Genomic DNA, 22,931 nt, shown 5'->3' on the forward strand with positions numbered 1-22,931 from the left:
AAGTATACAAAATATGAGATGGGAAACACAAGTCCCTACCTATTTTTCTAATGTTCTGTAACTTGCTATTGTGATCATATACTCCGTTGAGATTTTAAAATATGTTTCAATTCCATGATAGAAGTTATACACACACACACATACACACAAACACGGACAACATTACAGGTACTACAACATACTACTGAATCTTGGGAGGAACCTTAGACAGAAAACTTTTTTGATTAGTCACTTCAAACACCACAATCTAGTATACTCTCTCAGGTTTCCAAGATTCCTGGATACTACGACTGTTTTTTCCAGCACCTCTATACACAGGTGACAGTGTTTTCTAGATGGCCCACCTCTTCCAGAGACTTTTCACCAATTTACTTCTCCACATCACCGACCACCTCAAAATACACTAAGATCTAAACCACATTTCTGTCCTATCTCCACGTGGTTCTTTTATGTGTTCCTTATGGACAATTATTCCACAGAATATTAATTTAGTCTGCGTATTTCTTTTCATATTAACTTCTAGCTTCTCCCCTGTACTTTTCTTTAAACAACCACAATTCACTCCTATGCAGAGGTGGGAGGAAAAGTAGTAGTAGTATTATTAGTAGCAGTTGAAGGGATTTGCCTTTGAACCGGCCCAGAACTCAACAGTACAGTTTAAAACTTGCTCACAATGACAATCCTCTTTTAAAGGCAAATCCCTTCAATTGCTATTAATAATACTACTACTACTTTTCCCTCACCTCTGCATAGGAGTGAATTGTGGTTGTTTGAAGAAAAGTACAGGAGAGAAGCTAGAAGTGAATATGAAAAGAAATACGCACACAAAATTAGTATTCTGTGGAATAATTGTCCATAAGGAACACATAAAAGAACCACGTGGAGATAAGACAGAAATGTGGTTTAGAGCTTAGTATTTTGCAGACCCTCTACTGCCTTCTTGCTTCCCTTTTCCTTAATTCACCTCTTCACTAATGTTGCCGCAACCAGCAACGTTCACTGCTAAAATCCAGTATAAGTTCAACGTCTTTATTCCCTTACCGTCCATAACAGCATTAACTGTCCCATCTTTCTCGCTCTTTCAACAGTTTCTGCTCCTTATCACTATTCTGCCAATCATCGGATAGTATCAGCAATTGTAACTTCCATCCACATCCAGCAAACATGATTATACAGTTGTCTTTTCCCACACTTATCTCATTACTCTGTCCATGAATGCAATGAACAGTCATGAAGTTCAAACTCAGTCTTGTCTGAGACCAACTTTTACAACAAACTAGTCACTCTCCAATTTCTATATGCCAACATTTTCATGACCAAATCTCCTAAAAGCTCTAAACAAATTACTTTCCATCACAGATGCACTAAATTTGCATCACCTTGCGCCTTGCTCTGTCGTAAGGTTTTCAGTGCAAGCATTTCACTCACACATTCTCTTCTTTTACTATATATACGATGGTCCTCTTCTAAGAAACAACGATACACTCTCAACACTGTACCACAGTAACTTCTTGCCCATCAATTTAGGTTTTTTTTTAATCTGTCAACCTTCAAACTTCTTAAAATGCAAGTACATTACAACGTCCCTACTAGCATCGACGTGCCTCTAATGCTGAGAAAACCAACAGTGCCATACGATTTGGAGAGATAATTAGATGCCAGTAATATTTCGAAAGAAATATAATACTGTAATGGGATTGGAATAATTAATTTTTCTCTACTAATTGCAAAACAAACTGGCTTTACATATGAGAAAGTCCCACACGAATAAGTATTAAAAATCACGGAAACGTTAAAAAATCCATCATCGAGCCTTATCTAAGATTATCGCTGCACAAAAAATAAATGTGTACTATTGAAATAAAAGTATAAATCCATTTACTACACAAAAATTAAAGAACAAATCATAAAAAGATTAACGGTTAGAGCAGGAATGTGAACATAAAACAACTTTGGTAGCTATCAAGGTTCCATGTTGTGAGGTTTTCTCTTTAAATCAGGATGAAATGAATGGCCAATAATCCTGCCTATGATTGAAGGCATGGTAGGAAAATCAGTAGATAATATTAAAAGAAATGCGCAGACAAAATTAATATTCTGTGGAATAATTGTCCATAAGGAACACACAAAAGACCCATGTGGAGGTAAGGCAGAAATGTGGTTTAGAGGTTAACAGAGGTGAGAAGGGAATTTAAAGCATATCACCAAACTTCTTAAAAACTTTAATGTTATCTAATTGTCTTGTGTTTATAATGACGATAAAACAAATTCCTGTATTGGAATATTCATTTTATACTGATAATAAGTTCACTCACGGAGTCTAATTTTTCTAAAAGCAAGGACAAAATCAATTTATAAATACCCCATCATATTGGTAATAGCCTTCATACATTATTACCTTCCCAGCAGCAGTCAAATTTCCTCAATGTAAGCATGCAATGACAGTTTATTAAACTATCATATCAGCCGTGCCCCAGGCTGAATCAGGAACCGTACATTGTTTAATTATAACTAATGGAGACCCGAAATACTCAATAACTTCATATTTTGTGCGATGTGCCATTCTTGGAGCCTGAAAATAATCCATCTTCAGACGTATTTGCTCAAAACATAATTGAAAATTTGCATACTTGGAGGTAAAATTAATTTCTTAATGATTAACAACTAAGAACCTTGAATTATATCTATACCTAACTTTAAACAGAGTCTTGGTTCTCATTTTGTGTCTGCTCGAATGACCACGGTGGAACGACTCTTAGTGGAACCTGAAACAGGTGGGAAGTTTTCCCGAGGCATCTGGCAAAAGAAAATGCTAACATAGGTATATGCATAGGTTCTAAAATTGTTTGGCAAAATGAGCCTGATTTTTCGGGGGGTGGAGGCAGCAGCCAAAATAAATGTACTTATTTATACCACTGGGAAGGGGCCCGTGTCAAGCGAAAGAAAAGTGTTTGTAGGATGCCAAATTATCCGGCCGTATTATCGGGAATGCGGGTCCGGTGTCTAAAGTGGCGACGGAACAAGTTCCCCAATATCAGAGACATGATGAAAAAACGGTGTGACGAATCCAGCTTCATCCTCAGTAAATTAATTCAACAACATGATGATGAGCAACGTCCAGTCATACAGAACTGAATGTAGTGCAACGATAAAAACCACTCATCTAGTTCAACAATATAACCAGTATTCCAGTTCAGCAGGAGAAGCTAGATATTTAATTCAACAACGTGACTGGCAAGAGTTCACAAACCAGAGCCAGCGAAAAGCAACATAAACGTATCATTGTTCAGCAGTACGACCAACATGGATACAAATTCTTCATCTTAGCAGCTAGCAACAAAAGATAACAGTGATTATGAAAAAAAAAAATTAAAAGCGAGATTCATGACTGGTGGGGCAAATAAACAGGGCCGCCCCAGGAACAAAGTCACTCAGAACGAACAGAATATTCGCAGCCATTTTTGAAAAAATCATGACTCTTTGACTTAAAGTGATTAATAACCGACGCGCTGGTGGTGATGTCGGAAGAGACTGTGGGCCATAAATCACTTTTGATTTAATATGTTCGTTAATTTTTCCAAGCTCCCTTCTTACCCAGGGAAATGAGAGAGAGAGAGAGAGAGAGAGAGAGAGAGAGAGAGAGAGAGAATTAGTTAATTTTTTGGCTTAATCATCAGTCGTATTTCATAAGAAAGAACTGAAGGCAAAACTATCTGATTATGTTCCGCATAGGAGAGAGAGAGAGAGAGAGAGAGAGAGAGAGAGAGAGAGAGAGAGAGAGAGAGAGAGAGAGAATGACGATAAGCTTTAATTTTAACCCTTTTGACTCCAGACGAACTCCAGATCCATTCAAGGTCGCCCTCAGACAAACAAACGCTGAGATGGTGAAAACAGGCGTTGCAAATGCCTCTGAAATATGCTGGAAGGAATCACAGGACACGTCGAGTGACATTTCACTCTATGAATGACTAGGATTCCTTATTAGGAGTCGTGGAAATAAATGGGTGGTTCGAATGAATTAGGAAAATTTGCGTTGCGTCTTAACGCTAAGACGTCCAATCAATCACGTGATTATTCGAATTGAGGCGCTGACTCCGTCTGGTGCCAGTCGTCGATTTTCTTCAGTCAAGCGTTCAATGATTGGTTCTTTTCGAAATATAAGTGTGTCACTTTCCATCACTACCTAAATTTAGACCCCCCACACACACACACATGGAAATATACCGATCATTAGTACTTGTGAAGTGAGTGACTTAGAGCCTCACACGATGACGGTCAATCTCGACTGTCCTCAAAACCAGTGTGAGGGTCTTTGGTGTGAAGCTGAAAGCAATGATACACGGGGCAACTGAGATCAAACATTATTAAGCAATTACTGCTCAGATTATTGCAGCACAAACCCTGTATACATACACGCAAAATCTGCAATATACCGTCAAAAAATATGAATGCTCATTTCAGGTTCTCATCTCTGTATGAGGTTGGGAGGTTCCTCCTTGTAACCTTTGCTAGGGACGAAGGAGTTTTTATTTGTATAACAAATATACATTTAAGATGTTGAGATAATATGCACGATAACCTGTAATATGGGTGAAAAACTTTTCTGTCGCGTGATTTTGATTTAGGTAACATGGCGCCATAGCGAATATGGTCGTCATCATCACACATTTTCCTGAAACATTTACGAATCTTTACATACTTTAGAATTACTTCCAAACCTCACATACAAGGAGTTACACACACACACGCACACATATTTATATACAGTATATATATATATATATATATATATATATATATATATATATATATATATATATATATATATATATATATATATATATATATATAACAACAACAAAAAAATCATACATTTTTAATAATTGAACTTTATCAACCTGATAACCGATATAGTAAGTAAAGACCAATTTTAATCAATCAGTTTTAATATCGTAACATGAAATGATCCTTCATACACTGTTCGAACCATAACATGATAAGACTACTTTGAGTAGAGCGCAGACAAAGTAACTACCTTTATTCAAGATTCTCGGAAAGTAAGTTAACAGAACAATCGGAGTTTCAGAGTTTGCTGAAGCTGAATTCCCTCAAGTTATACAATTTATAGTCGGTTCTGTACTATTTTTTTATATATATATATATATATATATATATATATATATATATATATATATATATATATATATATATATATATATATGTGTGTGTGTGTGTGTGTGTGTGTGTGTGTGTAGCACAGAACCGACTATAAATTGTATAACTTGAGGGAATTCAGCTTCAGCAAAGTCTGAAACTCCGATTGTTCTGTTAACTTACTTTCCGAGAATCTTTTATAAAGGTAGTAACTTTGTTTGCGTTCTACTAAAAGTAGTCTATCATGTTATGGTTCGAACAGTGTATGAAGGATTATTTCATGTTACGATATTAAAACTGATTGATTAAAAATGGTCTTTACTTACTATATCGGTTATCAGGTTGATAAAGTTCAATTAGTATAAATGAATGATTTTTGTTCTTGTAAATCTACGGCTTTTACCTCTTTGGCTGGATGAAGAGTTGGTGGGTGAGCTCAGTCAGGTCTTAGAAAACTAAATGAATCTGTCACTGCCATAAACGGCCACTTTCCTACTGCCATTATAATCATTGGGCTCACCAAATGGTAAAATCACTAAAGAACACGACTCCCAACAAAGGGTTTTGTGCAGTTCACGCTCCTTATTGTAAATAGTCAACAGAGAAATATGGATTTATCTTCGTGAGTCAGGGTCAGGGCTACTGCTAAACGCAAAAGTAATCATCGAGAGTGATTTTTCACTGTTTCAGAACGATACAGATTTAATCACTATCTGATGTGAAAATCATCTAAGGACAATAAAGCTCTCTCTCTCTCTCTCTCTCTCTCTCTCTCTCTCTCTCTCTCTCTCTCTCTCTCTCTCCACCTTCAAGCGTTTATCCTGTTCAAAGGGAACTTCTACCCAGCAAGCCGCCCCTACATAATGCAAGCTGTATTAACTTGTCCGGATAATACGGCGCGTTCTTGCCTCAAGAGCACATACGTAGCACATTGATTGGATTGTCTAATTCCTTTTACAGTCTACGCCAGTAGCCTGTAAAATGTGTTTGGACAGAGCGGTTGATCCGGTTTAATACTAGACACTTAAGTGAGAACAACCACGGCATGGACTCCTTTTTACCGAGGATTTTCACGCTATTTGAGTCACTTGGGAATTTTTGTTATAGGAACTGGACTTGGAATTTAAAATTTAGCCCAAAGGCCAAGCACTGGGACGAATGAGATCATTTATTGCTGAACGGGAAACTGAGAGTAAAGGAGGTTTTCAAGGTGTAAAGTTAAGTATACCTTAGTTTAACCAGACCACTGAGCTGATTAACAGCTCTTCTAGGGCTGGCCCGAAGGATTAGACTTATTTTACGTTGCTAAGAACCAACTGGTTACCTAGCAACGGGACCTACGGCTTATTGTTGAATCTGAACCACATTATGACGAGAAATGAATATCCATCACTAGAAATAAATTTCTCTAATTCTTCATTGGCCGGTCGGAGAGTCGAATGCTGGGCCAACAGCATGCTGGCCGAGAGCTCTACCCACCCCTCCAATGAAGAACTGTGACAGGAGGGAAACCTCGTATTTGCACTACGAAACAATTGAAACAATTGTTAGGAGAGGTTGGAAGTGAGATGGAAAAAAGAGAATATAAAAAGAGGTGCAGTAAATGGAATGAAAGGGTTGCTGCTAGGGGCCAAAGGGACGCTGCAAAGAATCTAAGTGATGCCTACTGTGCACCGCGTAAGGCGCAATGATGGCACTGCTCCCTTACGGGGAAATTCTCGGAATACGCGATTTCTCTACAAACACTTTTTTTCGCAGACGGAAGGGATGAGCAGCAAATGCCACTATCAAGAAAAAGGCCCAAAGAGAAGAAGAAAGGGAGAGGCAGTGAATGAAGAGACCTTACATACATACAAGGTTTAGAATTAGTACTGAGGTTGAACGATTACAAGATAGCGAAGAATATGACATCAGTTCTGTGCTCCTGGTAAGTAGGTGGCAAGAAGGGCAGCAGATCACACCTGTTTCGAACATGTCAGAACAACCTTTCCCTAGTCAATTTAAATTTAGATTCTATTGCTAAGTCGCAAAGTTATTTTACAGCAGTCTAAAAAGGGCACTGATGTTAGTCACCCAGAACATAGCAAATGGAATTCTTTATTAAACCTCCAGTCGCTACTGATAATTCTTGATTATAATTCTTGATTAGACTAGGCTAGGTTCTAATACCAGCTAAAATAGCAAAGTTTTTTATTTCCATTTTATTTGCTATGTACACAACAGTGAATTTCAGTGTTATAATCTCTTCAGTTAGGTAGCAGGCTACTTCATTAAATTTAAAACACTTTCGGGTGATGTTTTACTATTTCTTAAATTTCACAAAGGACCTTCCGTTAATAAAAGAATAGCAAGACGAGCATTTCGAATTATTTCCAGATTCATTACGTGGGGGTAAGGCTACAAGTCTTTTTCTCTCTTCTATTGCGGTAAAAGTATGTAAACACTGGATAATTAGATAATTAAATATAGTTTCAATCTGTCTCATATATATATATATATATATATATATATATATATATATATATATATATATATATATATATATATATATATATATATATATATATATATATATATATATATATATATATATATATATATATATATGCACACACGACACACGTGCTCATATCTAAAGCGCATATACACACACACACACACACATATATATATATATATACATCGATTTGGGTGTTTGTGCGTTTGTACTTGAAGTCGCTTTACCCCTTTCTTTCTCTCTCTTTATCTTCTCTCTCCTTTCTCTCTCTCCCCAAATCATCTTCCCGTGGTAACCACAACCCCGTTGAACACCTGGATAGATGACTTGTGAAATCCGCATCATTAATATTAGTAAATAAGTCATTACACTAAACCTACGGCACTCAGAACTGGCACCATCTATCAGGATGCCACTCGGCCGGAAAGATGGAGTGTGGAGAGAGAGAGAGAGAGAGAGAGAGAGAGAGAGAGAGAGAGAGAGAGAGAGAGAGAGAGAGAGAGAGATTTATGGATATAAATGTTAGTCACGAACTTTAAACATTTTTTCCACTGTCATCCCAATTCAGAGCTGAAGAAGCAGAAGAAGAATGATATTGGGAACAGCGGGGAACCCAAGTGGGAGTGAAGCATAAAAGTAATCATACGAAAGATCAGGGCGAATTACAATTGCGAGAGTAAAAGTTAAACAATGATCATCCGAAGAACAAGAAAATGTTGAACATAAAAGAAACAGGGGAAAAGCAAGCGAGGGTTTCATTTATTTCCGTATCAGACTGGCGTCACCAGGGTAATGGTCATTGAAGACGGTAAATAGAGGGTAGAACCTAATTTACAGATTTTGTAGGTTAGTATTTCTATTGGATGAAATGATTTGTTTACAAGAACTAAACTATAATTAAACAAGCACCAATTGAAAACACGAAACCAAAATTGGGAAAAACATGCAAGAGCCGAAAAATAATAACTAAATGCTTGAAGTCTATGGAAACAGATGTCAAGGAATACTGGCGTATTTTTACAGCTCTGTGCATTCATCAGAACCCAAGAATGGTATAAAAATTTGAATACATAATTCGAGAGTGACATATATAATGTAGTATTGTATATGAAATGACCGTCCCCATACTGCCAATAATCGTTAAGACGTTAAGTCCCAACCTCGTGTCGTCACGTACCTTCCCGAAGCTCGGACCAATAAACCTGTTCTCAGACCTGCTTAGAAGACAGTGAAGACAGAGAGAGGGTGATTCATGGCTGGAATATAAGGAGTTTGAACCTGGATTGAATTCCCGGATGAGTATCGGTGTTACAAACAAAAGAGGACAAACATCGCGTTTTATAAACATTTGTAGATTCTACATTAAAATACATGAACCGAAAAACATATGAACATCTTTAGGGGTGGAATCTTTTAGTTGTTAGAATTTCTGGACAAAAGTTCTGAACAGAAGCATTGAACTCAGAATTTTATTGTCAGCAAGGTTAACGTAAGTAAAATCTGAGCGCATTTGTAGTGTTTAGGATAAAGTTAGCAATTTTACAACAGCATCATTTAATCAGGCACTTTAACTTATTTGCTCAAAACTCAGTATTTACGAGTAAAACTTCTCCCAGATTTGATGTAAATTGTATATACACTTTCATAGTCCCCCCCAAAAAGGTTGTCCGAAAGAACGAAGAACGTTAACTTGTCAGACTTCAACATTGTCGGTTATGAACCAGCCCTGGGCAGTCGCTAGGGGGGGGGGGGGGGAGGGGGGGGGAGAATGGCAAACAAGCGGCCATTTCCATGATCAGTCTTTATACTTCTAGGTGGCATCCAGTTCTAAGTTTTCCGGCCATAGCAAATATTCCTGCTTCATTATGTCATTAAAACCTTGCGATTAAGAAAAATGACCTCATCAAATCTTTCCCAAGCTAGCTGAAAACTATCAAATTTTCCTTAGTTTGGTCTGATCATACTACTGCGCTGAAAATGATGTTATTAAACTAAAAATTGCGTTGATTGCAGTCAGCTTGTTCAAATGTTCAGTTTTTCTTGTTTACATTGAAACTTCAGATATGGCTGACCTTATTTCCGCCGAACTCCAGTCAAGAATGGGTTTTTTTCTAATCTGTCTATTTCCTTCCTTCTGTAAAAACTGATATGCTTCTTGCGAGTTTGACGTGGGTTTCCGTATTTAAGAAAAGTAGCAGCTGAGAACCGGATACTGTCAAATTAAAAAATGTTGAAATAGACTACACGTTTTGAAAACTCTCTCCAGGGAATGATTAGACTTTTGTTTACTTAATTAGCAACCAACCATTCCTGTTGGATACTGTTCAGTAAACTGACAAGACCGCTCTCCGCGGCGCTTCCTGAAAAGAAACGGACCTATCGACAATAAGCACCCATTTGGCTTCGCTAATAAGTATGCTCATACCCTGCCCCCTCTAAAAAAAATCTCTCTCTCTCTCTCTCTCTCTCTCTCTCTCTCTCTCTCTCTCTCTATATATATATATATATATATTATATATATATATATATATATATATATATATATATATATATATATATATATATATATATATATATATATATATATATATATATATATATATATATATATATATATATATATATATATATTGTCTTGTTTTTAAACTTCTGCCAAGCGATGCCCATAAGTTTGTTATCTCTGAAGGATTATTTTGAACAATTGCCTCAGTTTTCTTATTTTCCTTTCAGCCATTTTGGAGAGAGAGAGAGAGAGAGAGAGAGAGAGAGAGAGAGAGAGAGAGAGAGAGAGAGAGAGAGAGAGCTTCCATACCAAACCCAAGAGCATCAGAGAACTAGAGAACTCAGTGCGTAACGATAAATGATTGGATACACGAAAAAACGAACACGTGCTGTAATATGTGAAGTATATGAAGAAAAACTGGGTAACCTAATACAAACGCCAATAATACAAAGGCAATCCAATGTCATTTCCTGGCCTAAGCCTGAAGGAAAGAAGAAATGGAAATGTTCTACTGATTGATTTAATGCTATACACAGTATTGCATCAACAACGGTTACGATACCGATAAATACTATTTCCACGCAACGGCATTCATGTAATTCACAAAAACCTACAAAGTAATGATCATAAAATTATATTAAAAAGTTCAATTTCAAAATTGATACTGATGACGTTTTTGTAGAGAGAAAGACCAGGTTTTCCCCCAAACTAGAACACCCACCCCCCTTGACAACGGGTTATTCTCCATGAACTTTTTGTAGAGAATCATTCTCCTCTTATCGGCTGCCCAAAAGCATCTTCCGAAGTCTCCAACAGAGACACGATCGACAGCCAAATGCGATTTATTCAAGGGACTCAGCCGTCGGAAGACTTCCGGGAATGATCAGCCACCAATGAAAAAAAAATAGTCTCATTTCTGTCTTCACACAGGATAGTTATTTGAGAATTTCCAGGATTTTCTGGTTACTCTCAACCAGGAAGCCCCTTTCCTCCTACATAAGATCTGCCAAGTAACCTCTGTTTTGTTATAATATTATTGAATGTTATGAAATGGCATTATATAAAATAATTTTCCCTATGCTACTCGACAACACGCACTACCAAGAACACTTCCCTTTCGTTGCTCTTCCTGCCCGTCTGCACTGGTACCTACAAATATAGTTTCGAAATGTCCGTGCGTCTCTCCGGATTCATATATTATGCATGGTACTAGCAAAGCTGCTTTAAGCACCTCCCATCATAAATGCGTTGTATGCGTACGAAACTGTGATCAGCACCCCAGCTGGTGTAAGAGAGAACTTCCAATATGCCAGAAGACTTCATACACTTAGTCTTAATATCTGACAAATGAGGTGCCAAGTCAGTGGACTAAATGATTTAATTCTGCAGATTAACCCCATGCGACTAAGATCACTGGGGCTAAACATGAAATTATGACTCCTATTGTTTTCCTGGAACTCCATAAGCTGCAAAAGTCCGGAAATGAAGCAGTAATTAGTGACATCCCAGCAACTGCTAGCGAGGACAAAAATAAATATTTACTAAAACTAAATGTATCTTTGCATACATTTTCAGCGTGGAAGAAATGCTCCTCACAAACTTTCATGCAAACCATGAGAATCTATAAATCATTCAGTTCATTATAACTGCAGAATATCTATCAGAAAAAGATTTTTTTTTTTGTCTTGTGAGTAGAAGCTTCTTTATGAACCTGAAAACATCACCACATCAAAAATTGCTTCTGAAGTCCTTAAGGCTAGGATACTCAATCAACAAGTTCTGTGCAGTACAGGGACCAAATAGTCACTGAAGGCCAAGTTATAGTTAGAGGAAGATGGAAGTAAAGACTGAATTGACTGATAACATTTTTGATATGGCAAAAAAAAATCATCTTTTCTCTGAAAGGCATTATCAAGATTTCATATCATCAAATTGTGGAAAACTTAATTTTACCAAGAAAAGAAGTAGTCCTTCAAAACAGCATAAAAAATTGCATGAACAGTCGCAGAAAAAGATGCTAAGAAGAACCGAAGCATCACTTCCTTAGCAAGAATGCACAGGAACAACAAGATTCAGACTCTGTAGTAGGACTGACAGTTTCGACACAGTGAGGTGTGTCATGTCACCTTCGCGACGATAACGCCGAGGGACAGTGAGGTGCTGAGAAGTCAAGTTTAAAGGAGAGGAAACGACAATTCGCCTTTGAAAGTCCCAGAATCAAGACTTCCATGCTCGCCCACCAGGCGTCTCATATTGCTTTTAGGTGGTTGGGTGTATGGCATCTAAAATAAAAACCCAAGTGACACTGAAGAAAACAAATGGTATGTTCAGCATTAAATTCAAAGTTTTAAAGACTAAAATACTAAGGAAGAGTTGACGATATGAAAGTTGACTATGATGCTAAACAAAGCGAACAGCAGAAAAACAGAGTCGAAGCTGTCAGTCACCAGACAGAAAATCATCAATATAGCAAAGATGGGAAGATATTCTGACGCATTTTTGATGGAATATGGATTAACAAAAGATAAGAATATTGGGATTCATACTAACCACATTTAAAATACTTTATAAATACATCTACAGTGTAATAAAATTAACAACATATATACTGTACATACGCATAAACTTTCAATCACGTACTGTACTCTACAAAACTCAGTATACATATAAATAAGTCAACAGTATATTAAGACTTTCAATTGCACGAACACGTGTTTATATATATATATATATATATATATATATATATATATATATATATATATATATATATATATATACATACATATATATATATATATGTATACATACATACACACACACATATATATATATGCATGTATGTGTATGTGAGTGTGTGCATGTGCGTGTGTGAAATTGTGTGTGTATATGCGTCGAATGGACTTTACTGATCATAGTCTTTAGATCTTTGTGAGCTTAGCGGCCACAAGCAATGATTTTTTTTGCCTACCCAATTCCTGAATTTTTTATTCTTTTTTTTTATTTTTACACCTTTTTCCCAATGTTTTTTTTTTTCCAAACATTAGGATCAGAATAGATATAGTCTGCATCCAAATCGGGACTCGAACCTGAATCAAACTGGGTAGAAATCTGACACTATTTCACCATGTGACCACGGACGCTAAGAATTTATATATTCTACTGTGTATCGTACAGAGTAAATTGTTCGAATTCAAACCTAGGTCAGTTTTCATATGAAAATGCATCCACGTGAAATTAAGTACTCGAAAAGTTATAAAGTTCATTACGTGGCCCATTATACTAATACAGATCTGGTCAATCTTACCGGGTGATTATGTTTTACCTAAAAGGAGTAACACTCCGTTTTAAGGTCCTAGACTGAGTATTTCTCCAGTTCCTATCAAGTAAAATACGTCGAAATTCTACAGCCACTTTTCTATTACGTACAGTTTACATGGTACTAAAATATATATACTGTATATACATATATATATGTATGTATGTATACATATATATATATATATATATATATATATATATATATATTATATATATATATATAATATATATATATATATATATATATATATATATATATATATATATATATATATATATATATATATACACACAACACAGAGTTGACAGTTCTGTTTCTGTTCAAAGAAACGTTACATCTTCTTTTCTGGGTCTGTGTTGATCAAGAAAATGAAGGTGGGGGTAAATGACAATTTGTCTGGTATACAATAAACGACTACATAATTTTTTTTTTAACTATAAAACAGTCAGAGTGTCTTTTGCACGTTATTTGCCAGCTTGATTTCCCCATTTTAATTATCAATTTTGTTTTATATTTTCTGATTTGGGTTCATTCAAGTTGAAGTGGTTTCAGTTTTTAATCTCTCATTCTTTTTATTTATTTAATTTTACGGTATTCATTTTGAAGTATCCTAACCATTTAGCCCATCGTGAATATGGTTAGACAAATTATTTTATTATATTTGTAATTATTACTACAATAGTTTTTGTCATTAAATTCAGTCTCATTTCAGGGAAGTTAACTCGAAAGCTGACAGCGTAATATGTACTGTATTTCACAGCAGTTAAATTATTCATCATCACTATATATATATATATATATATATATATATATATATATATATATATATATATATATATATATATATATATATATTATATATATATATACGCAGTGAGAGGGGCTGTAGCTACTTAAAGTCTGTCCTATGAATATTCTCCTTCCTGACACGCAGATACTGAAACTTGAGCTGCAATAAAACATAAAAACGGGAGGGAGGGAGGGGGACTGCGCGAGAGTGAGTGTGCGAGAGAGAGGAGAGAAAAGCCACTTTTACAAAGCGAAATTGCCCTCATGTTACCTCCCGAAAACAGACTTTGGACAAAAAATGTCCCGCCGACCCACCAAGGAAGAGGAAAAAATTGTGTGTATATATATATAGCCTCTCTCAAGCGAAGCTTCTGCAAAGAACAGTACTTCAAGAGAGAGAGGGCAATTAACACGGCAAACAAATCAAAACAAATGGAGAAACAATACTGTGACCGAAATGGAGAAATCCGCAATCACTGAGAGCCATCAGCATTTGCCTCCTTCGTCTCCTCATCACGCGAGAAAGCCCACGGCGTCCGAAACCCTTTGGAAATGCGACGAAATCCTGCGAGACGAGCGCCCGGGTCTGGCAGCGCCTAATCGGTGGTGTTAGGGCCCACAAATCTGGATTCCCCGGGCGTGAACTTCGACATCGAACAAAGTGGAATTTAGATGATCTCGCGCTAAGAAGCTTAGACCCAGTTGCTTGTTTTCACGAGCCAGCCAGACTCGCTCTGTGCGGCGGAAAGGATGAGAGCAACACTGTTGGGTGTACGTCGACATGCACGTTCCCTGCTTCTCTCTTCTTCCTCCTTTTCGCTCCTTTGCTCTGTTACACGAATCCCCCTCCCCCTATATCTATCTCCCTTCGGTCTATCGATTTCTTAAATCAGTGTATGCACGTCAACCTAAAAAAACAATCCAGTCAAAAATGTTAAATTATTATTCCATCTATAATACATCGCATAAAACCGATATATAAATATCGCGTCGTTGCACTTTATATGTATAGAAAATTGTTGTTCTGTTCTCTGTGTACATAACCTTCATAGATATTACATAAGTATGTCGACAGACTTAATTTATACATAATTACTATTCAACCTTCAGGTTCAAACGCTTACACAATAAAAAAAAATAAAATCTTAGTACTAAAAAGAACACGGATTCCCCTCGTCAGCAAGAAAGGGAATAAAGTTATTGTCCTTATCCATTCCGTGTTTACATCCGTCATGGACGACAATTCCCAAAAAGCTTCTTTGGGCCAAAGACGTTTTAAAAGTGTTTACGTTGTATGGTATCCTAGAAGATGGAGTCAGGTGGGGAGAGTGCCGACAGTGAGATGGTGGGGGGGGGGGGAGAGGCGGGTGACTGGTGGAAGAGGTGCTTGGGGCAGGGGTCGCATATACAGTAACTGGGTGGGAATTGGGAGAGGAATAACAGGGTAGAAAACAGGAGTAAGAAAAAAATAATAACAGGGATACGCAGTAGTCTGTAAATAGGTAATAATTTTTACTTAAAAGGAATAATCCGCATATGGAACAGATGATTTTTTGAGAGCCACATTAAATAACCGCTAGTTTAAGCCATTAAGTACTTTCTTCCCGACCACAATTTTCTTAATGCAGTTCTCACTGTCTGATCATAATTCAGTATTAGGTTTTTTATTTAAATGTGAAAATTAAAGTAAAAAAAATAATTTTATAAGAAAGTTGCCAGTGATAAGATCATTAAGGCTTTGCATTTATATTTGGACTTGAAGACTTTCCAAGGAATCAAGTTATAGATCAGATGTGCTCTTCACTGCCTTTCCTGAACAGAAGCCTAATAACTGAAACAAAACACTACACGACCTCTCAGTATTTTCTTCGACTTGGTGGAAGATTAGGCACCAGACGTCAAGTTCTATCCTCATCATATTTCTTTTTATATACTCATTTTGTTTTTCGCAAGAGCAGATGCTCAGATACCGCCACTAACTCCCAATTTTGCACCTGAATGAAAAAGTAAATTTTAGAGTTATCAGTTTGAACCTCAACACAAAAACACCTCTGAAAAATATTCGTTCTATATGACAGTCGCCAGTAATCAAAGTGCTTGCTGCGTGCAACAGAGCTGAAGATATGGACAAAAATTTCCGTGAAAAGTCTTACTCGGAAGAATTGACAACTTATATATCTACAGACATTTTCTCCTGAGTATCTACTCGGTATTACTTCTGAACTTACACAGTACTCACAGTCACTGTCGGCTTCTGAATTTAGTACAAATTCACATCACTCGACGCTTTTTGAATTGCTTTTTAATAGTTCTTCAACATTTTCATCTCAGTTAATATCCCTTAAGACTTAATATTTTACAGTTTATAATACACAAACACACATATATATGTGTGTATGCATGTGTGTTAGCGTGTGTGTGTTGTTATGATTACGAATTTTTCTTACATACGCTGGGTCATTTTTTTATTTACAAATATTAACCCTTTCCGGTCTTGGGGCTTCTGGGAGAAGCCATCCGTCTCTCTCGTACTAGGTATCAAGGGCTTCTCTCAGAAGCCCACCCCAAAACCGTCCATAACTTTGTAATAACTCGATATAGCGTCCACAAAATTTATCCAATCCATAGCCTGTTTTCTCTTCTTGAGCTCTATAAATTAAAGAAATCCTTTCTCCCCGCAATCAATCCATAATCTACCCCCGAAAATAATATTCAAAACTACACCAAAAATTCGGCTTCTCTCTGGCGAGACTAGCTCATTTCGACCGCGTGTTTCCCAGGTGAAAGTCGCCTCTCGCTAGTTGCTGGCTTTGTTTCCACTCACGTGCTTGTAACGCTGTCACCAAGTATCCCCAAAATTTTAATTTAGAAGTAATTGATGCTCTTCCCTCAGATCCGATATCTCATTTTCTGACTCTGAGAAACAAAATTTTCACTGCAATCCATATTTGTAAAAAAAAAAAAGTCATTCATCGTACGATAAACTAGCTGCGTTCAATCACATGTTGAAATCGAAAACATCTCTCCGAGTCATAATGATGCCAGTTAGTAAACTGCTAATGAATTATTTCTAATTTAACAGAAATAAAACCTTTGTGAAGGCTCATATATATAGTAATGTTGTTCAATGTAAAACAAATATGCAGAAAAATACAAAATTACTGAGAGAACCATCAAACATAAATTTGAAATATTGTTCAAGATATGTCAACAACATCGTACAGGGGAATTATACTGTAATGTGGTCTAGGTACATTTACAGATGCGCAAATCCACCACCCTGCAAAACTCCATGTTATTATACCCACCCTGCATACCCAACTGACCATAATATTATATAGTAAATATATATATATATATATATATATATATACATATATATATATATATATATATATATATATATATATATATATATATATATATATATATATATATATATATATATATATATATACATATATATTGTTAAAGATTTCCATTCCTCCCTCGTTAGGCAGCTAGGAATGAATTTATTCAAGGAATAATTTCACCTTTCATTTGATTGCTGGACCAAGAAAACATGGCGAGCGAGGTACACCAAGCGTATTTTGAACTAGGAAGGACAGTTAGCGCCTGTTTGAACTCATGTAGGGGAAAGCCCCACCTCAGCTGACCTGGGGTAAAACAATAGCAACCCCCCTTCACCCCCACCATGCGATATGTAGGAGCAGCCCATCCGTTAAGGGACGAGAGGCGAATCCAGGCTGTGAGATAGATAGGAACTTAACTTCTAAGTACTTAATCATAAGACCCAATTTTCTCCATTCTTTTGCTGGCTGTATGACTCTGCAGATCAACCTGGACCTAGACTTCGAAGGAAACTATCTGGAAGGCGCGCACTGGTTTTCCTGAGAAGCCAAGCACTCCCCGCAGAACCAGCACTCGAGACACACATGCAAATTTTCCGTCCTTCCGCTGGTGAAGACTAACCACAGTGACCGGCCAAGCCTCAAATGTTCATCGCAAAACATCTACAGGCCCCAGGTACGTTGACTGCCATTAGTCAATAAGCCAGTTCCTTTCTCTCTGTGAAATTCCTTGGTTTTTCCATTTCTCCAAACCTCAATTTTCTTCATCCTAAAAAGCAGCCCCTTTGTTAAGTCACCCTACTTCAAGCAGCCCGTGAATCACCCCATGACTTGCTTTGAAACCAACCTAATACAATTCAGTGATATGTATTCAAATATCCCCTCCATAGTGTATATTAAGGGAAATTAATTTAATTAACTCAAGTGATCAATTCCTCCATAGTGCATAGATCCATTGTGCTTTATTTAGTAACAAAGGCAGTTTCATTTGCCTCACATGTTTGTACTAACTCCGGAATTCTCTTCCAGGAGCTGACATACCCTGCCCAGTTTGCAAATCTACGCCAGGATACCCTTTACTGACTGCCATCCAAATTTTGCAACCATTCCTGGTTGCAGCCTGATAGCAAGAATCCATTGCCCACACAGAAATCATCTTGATTAACTAATGTCCATTATCCTGGAATTTACCCCTTTTATTGTATTACTGCCTGCAAATTGATACATTTTGGCATATCAGGGTTAATTGTTTTAATGGGAGTAGTTGCCTCAGTGGCCCTTCATATTTACATTGCATGTCTTTCAATTACTGCATTTAAGATCTATCATATGTAATTTATGTGTCTGTAAATTGTTACATTTTTGGTCTCACATACCTGCCCCATTCTCTGTAAATAAACCTCTTTTAAATGTAAAAGAATTCTAATTCCAAATAGGCGACCTTCAATATTTACGTAAATCAAGGAAGATTCTAAGGTAAGTTCCAGTCGTTTTCCTTTTGTTCATAATCGGGGACCCCCCTTGGCACCTAAGGCAGTCTGTAATAATAAATTGTCCAATACCCTCCACCCCAAGGACCCAGTTTATGACAATATATATATATATATATATATATATATATATATATATATATATATATATATATATATATATATATATATATATATATATCTCACATTTACTATCAAAGTTGGTCAGTGGGGTATGCAGGGTGGGTGTATGGATTCGCGCACACACACCCACAAACACATATATATGTATTTGTGTGTGTGGCGTATGTATATGTGTGCGCGCATGTCACGTGTTTTTGTCCACGACTAAATGTACGGCAAAAGTATTCCACCTATGATTAGTGCAGCAGATTGCTGTAAAAATCGTTCAGATAGTGAAACAAGCATGAAATTTTGGCACAAACATTCCTAAGACTACGCTTTTTAGAAAAGGGCGCACCACCTGAAAATGTTTAAGATGGCGGCTATTTTTCAAAATGGCCGCCATCTATGTTGAGATTCACTGGTTTGGGAGCATCTATTGGATGGAATATGCCAGTTTTTTTTTTTTAAACCTCGACTTTAGGTTATAAAAATGTTCCATACCACACATTTTATTGAAAACCCTTACTAAATGAATTGTAACCAAGATGGCGTACAAAAATGGTTGCCATAAAAGTTTTTTTTTGTGCAGCCACAATGCGCTGTAGCAGACATAGAGACCAACTGTTTTTATTTAATGGTATATTCATGTGATATTTAGTTTAACTAATATGCTATTTTCAACTGAAATAGTAATGGCATGGTCACATACAACATTGTGTCTAAGACTGTAACCATAAAAAGAAAAGAAGAGAAATTTGACTAAACGTGAATAAAATCTATGTATAGGTCTCTCAACCTACACCTTTGAAAAATTTGCGAGGATAAGAAGGTAGGCATAGCATGACACGTTGGATGCTCAAGCACAGATTATCTACTGAAGAGAGGGCAATATTTATCTAGATTCATATTTGCAAGTGCATAGAGCTGTGCAGGGAAGACCCAGCTTGTAGCACTTGCACCTTTCCCTGACAGCCTGCTTTGCATCCACATTTGTAAGCTGTTGGCAACTCTTGGCTAAGGGCGAGTTGGTTGTCCAGAACTTGCCATGCTTCACCAGACTTTTTGCCATCCCCACTCAGCAGGGTTCTCTTTTTGTGGCTGACACTGGGTGGCTGCCCCCACACACAACCAGCCTGGTACGCAGCACGCTTGGTGTGTTGGAGGAGAGCTCTGGTTGGTGGAATGGCCTCATCATACCTTTGTTTTCTGGCAACATATCAAGTAGAGCCTCATCCACAGTGCCAGCAGTGCTGGATCTTTCATACATAAGGCAACAAACCTCTCCAGGACCTTTCACTCTTTCCACTCTGAGAGGGTAGTGACTCAGTTTGGAGAACACAGTGGAGGCCTCTGGAAAGATGTTCCATGTCTGCCAGGCGGTTTTTGCCCTTGCTCCGGAAGGCTGACACTGTATCACAGCCTGTGAACGCATGGAAGAAGAGCATGCCATTCACCTTCTCCTGGCCCAGAGTTGCACAGGTCATGCACAGCAATCCAGCGCAGGCTCTGGCCTTGGCCAAATGCCACCCATAGCTTCTCTAGCCCTAGATTGTGGAGAGTGGAGAAAGCACTGACTGCAACGACAAGAACATCTGTGTCATTTGCTTTAACCGTGATGGTCTTGGCTCCATGTTCTGTGGCATATTTGGCATGGAGAAAGATGCGGTGTCAGCTTCCTCATGAGAGCACTTTTCCAGTCCCTGAAGACTAGCTATCATGAGTGCTGAGGACACAGCAGACCCTATTTTCGTGGCAATGACAACATTTGTGGCATTTTTTCTGGGCAACTTTGTCTGCCAGGAACTGGAACAACTCTGTCTTGTTGGCATTGTCTTAGGAAATTGGTGCCAGTTGGATGGAATTGTGTTCTTATTCACCTTAGCGCCTTCCTCCCTGACCACGTTGTAGCCTGGTCTCAGCTTTGAGGCTGATGTATTGTATACATCAAATACAAGATGTGATGATGTGTACTTGCTGCTAAATTGTATCACAGGCAAGAAGTCACAAAGTGTCATAGCCCCAAAGGTCTATTCCTTTCTTTGGTGGCAAAGGCATGGACCAAAGCTGATCCATCTACAATGAGGACATCAGTCTTGGTTCTTTGTCTTCTAGTGTAACATGACTCTCCAGGACCGAGGTCAGCTGGAGACTTCTGACATGTGTGTACAGCCTACCACCCTCACTAAGGGAAGCTGGGAATGTTTGATTCTCGTGCTGGAAGAATTCCTGCAGATCACATTCACGGCTCTGACAGGATATAAATAGCTTTGAGAAAGCTGGCAATCCTCCTTCAGAAGTTTCTGCTTTGACTGTTCTACAGGAGCAGCTTAGCCTGAAGAAGTCAGTTCTGTTCTTCTTTATCGGCTCATAGAAGGAGACTGCATTGTTTGCCAAAGAGTCTGAAAACTTCTGAAATTTAGTGAACTATGTCAAGGTGTGTCTGTAGAAGTTCTGCTGAGCTGGGGTGGGCAATGTCTTTGTTGTCACGGAATACAGATCCTGGCTCTCTTCCTGAAAAGGACTTCTCCTAGTGGTAAGTGTTGCAAAGCCAATGACAGCTTGCTGACTCTTCCAAGAATGTCTTCTGCGCATGAGGTGTTTGTTCATGGTGTGTTGTCTGCTCATTAGACTCTTTACTTTGAACCTCTGTTTCGATGCAGACACCAAGCGGATGATCTCTGGGCCAGCCACCATCCATCTTCTGAGTGCTGACGGATCTTCAGTCAGCCCAATGGCTTTATCAGCCTTTATAAAGGCATTGGTCTGCTCATGATAGCTTGGTCAAGAGCCATTGCTGAGAACTGGCGAAAATCTTGTGCACAACAAAGTTGCCAGCCTTAACTCCTTTGTAAATCTGGGTGTGAAAAAGCTAGGGTAAGCATGTCCCTGAGGTGAATAGGCAGCCAACGAGCATAGTTTGTATTAATGTTGGAAAAGAAGTAGGGTATCAGCTCATGCAATGCCTGGCAGTAGAAGACAAAATTGGCCTCACGGAAGGACCTGATCAGTAGGAATATCACAAGTTCCATAGACAACACCATGTGCCAGAAGTGGAACTGTGGACTCTGCTGTCTTCGAAGGTCACACCACTCCTCAAACTCTAATAATGCTGCTCATTGTTGTTTGCTTTCTCAGCACAGTAGTCAGTGTATGCTGTCCTCAGGAGTTTGTACAAACTAGAGGCTGTAACCTGGTGCATCTGCCGTGTCCTGGTTACACTTGCAGCTGACAGGAAGGATTCTGCAGTTCCAGATGAAGCAACTCCTGCCTCCACCAGAGCTCCTGTCCAACCACTGCCATGAAGAAGAGTACCAAGAGATGTCATTGCTGCCATCTCAATGTGCAGACCACCAAACATTACCAGATACTTGTTTCGCCATAAAAGATCATTGGCCACTGCCACTGCACCTGCTTTGCTAAAACATAGATTGGCTGATCAGCTGTGATTATGGGTATCTGTATGGGATTCAACTAGGTTCGGAATCTCCCTACACCTAGCCCGATCATTCATCCAGTGACATTTAAGTCCCGTGTGATCTGTACACCATCCGGTAAGTACATGAACCATCATGTACAGCCCCATACCCTTTGGCTGACTCTCTCCCGACTGGCACATCCTGTCTATTCAGGCGTTATCTAACTATAGCTGGTCTGGGGCTGTTAGAAAGCATTTGGGACACTAAACTAAACTATACTACAACTACTAGTCTAAGACTACAGG

The sequence above is a fragment of the Macrobrachium rosenbergii genome, chromosome 3 (assembly GCF_040412425.1).
Source record: "Macrobrachium rosenbergii isolate ZJJX-2024 chromosome 3, ASM4041242v1, whole genome shotgun sequence".
NCBI classification, from domain to species: Eukaryota; Metazoa; Arthropoda; class Malacostraca; order Decapoda; family Palaemonidae; genus Macrobrachium; species Macrobrachium rosenbergii.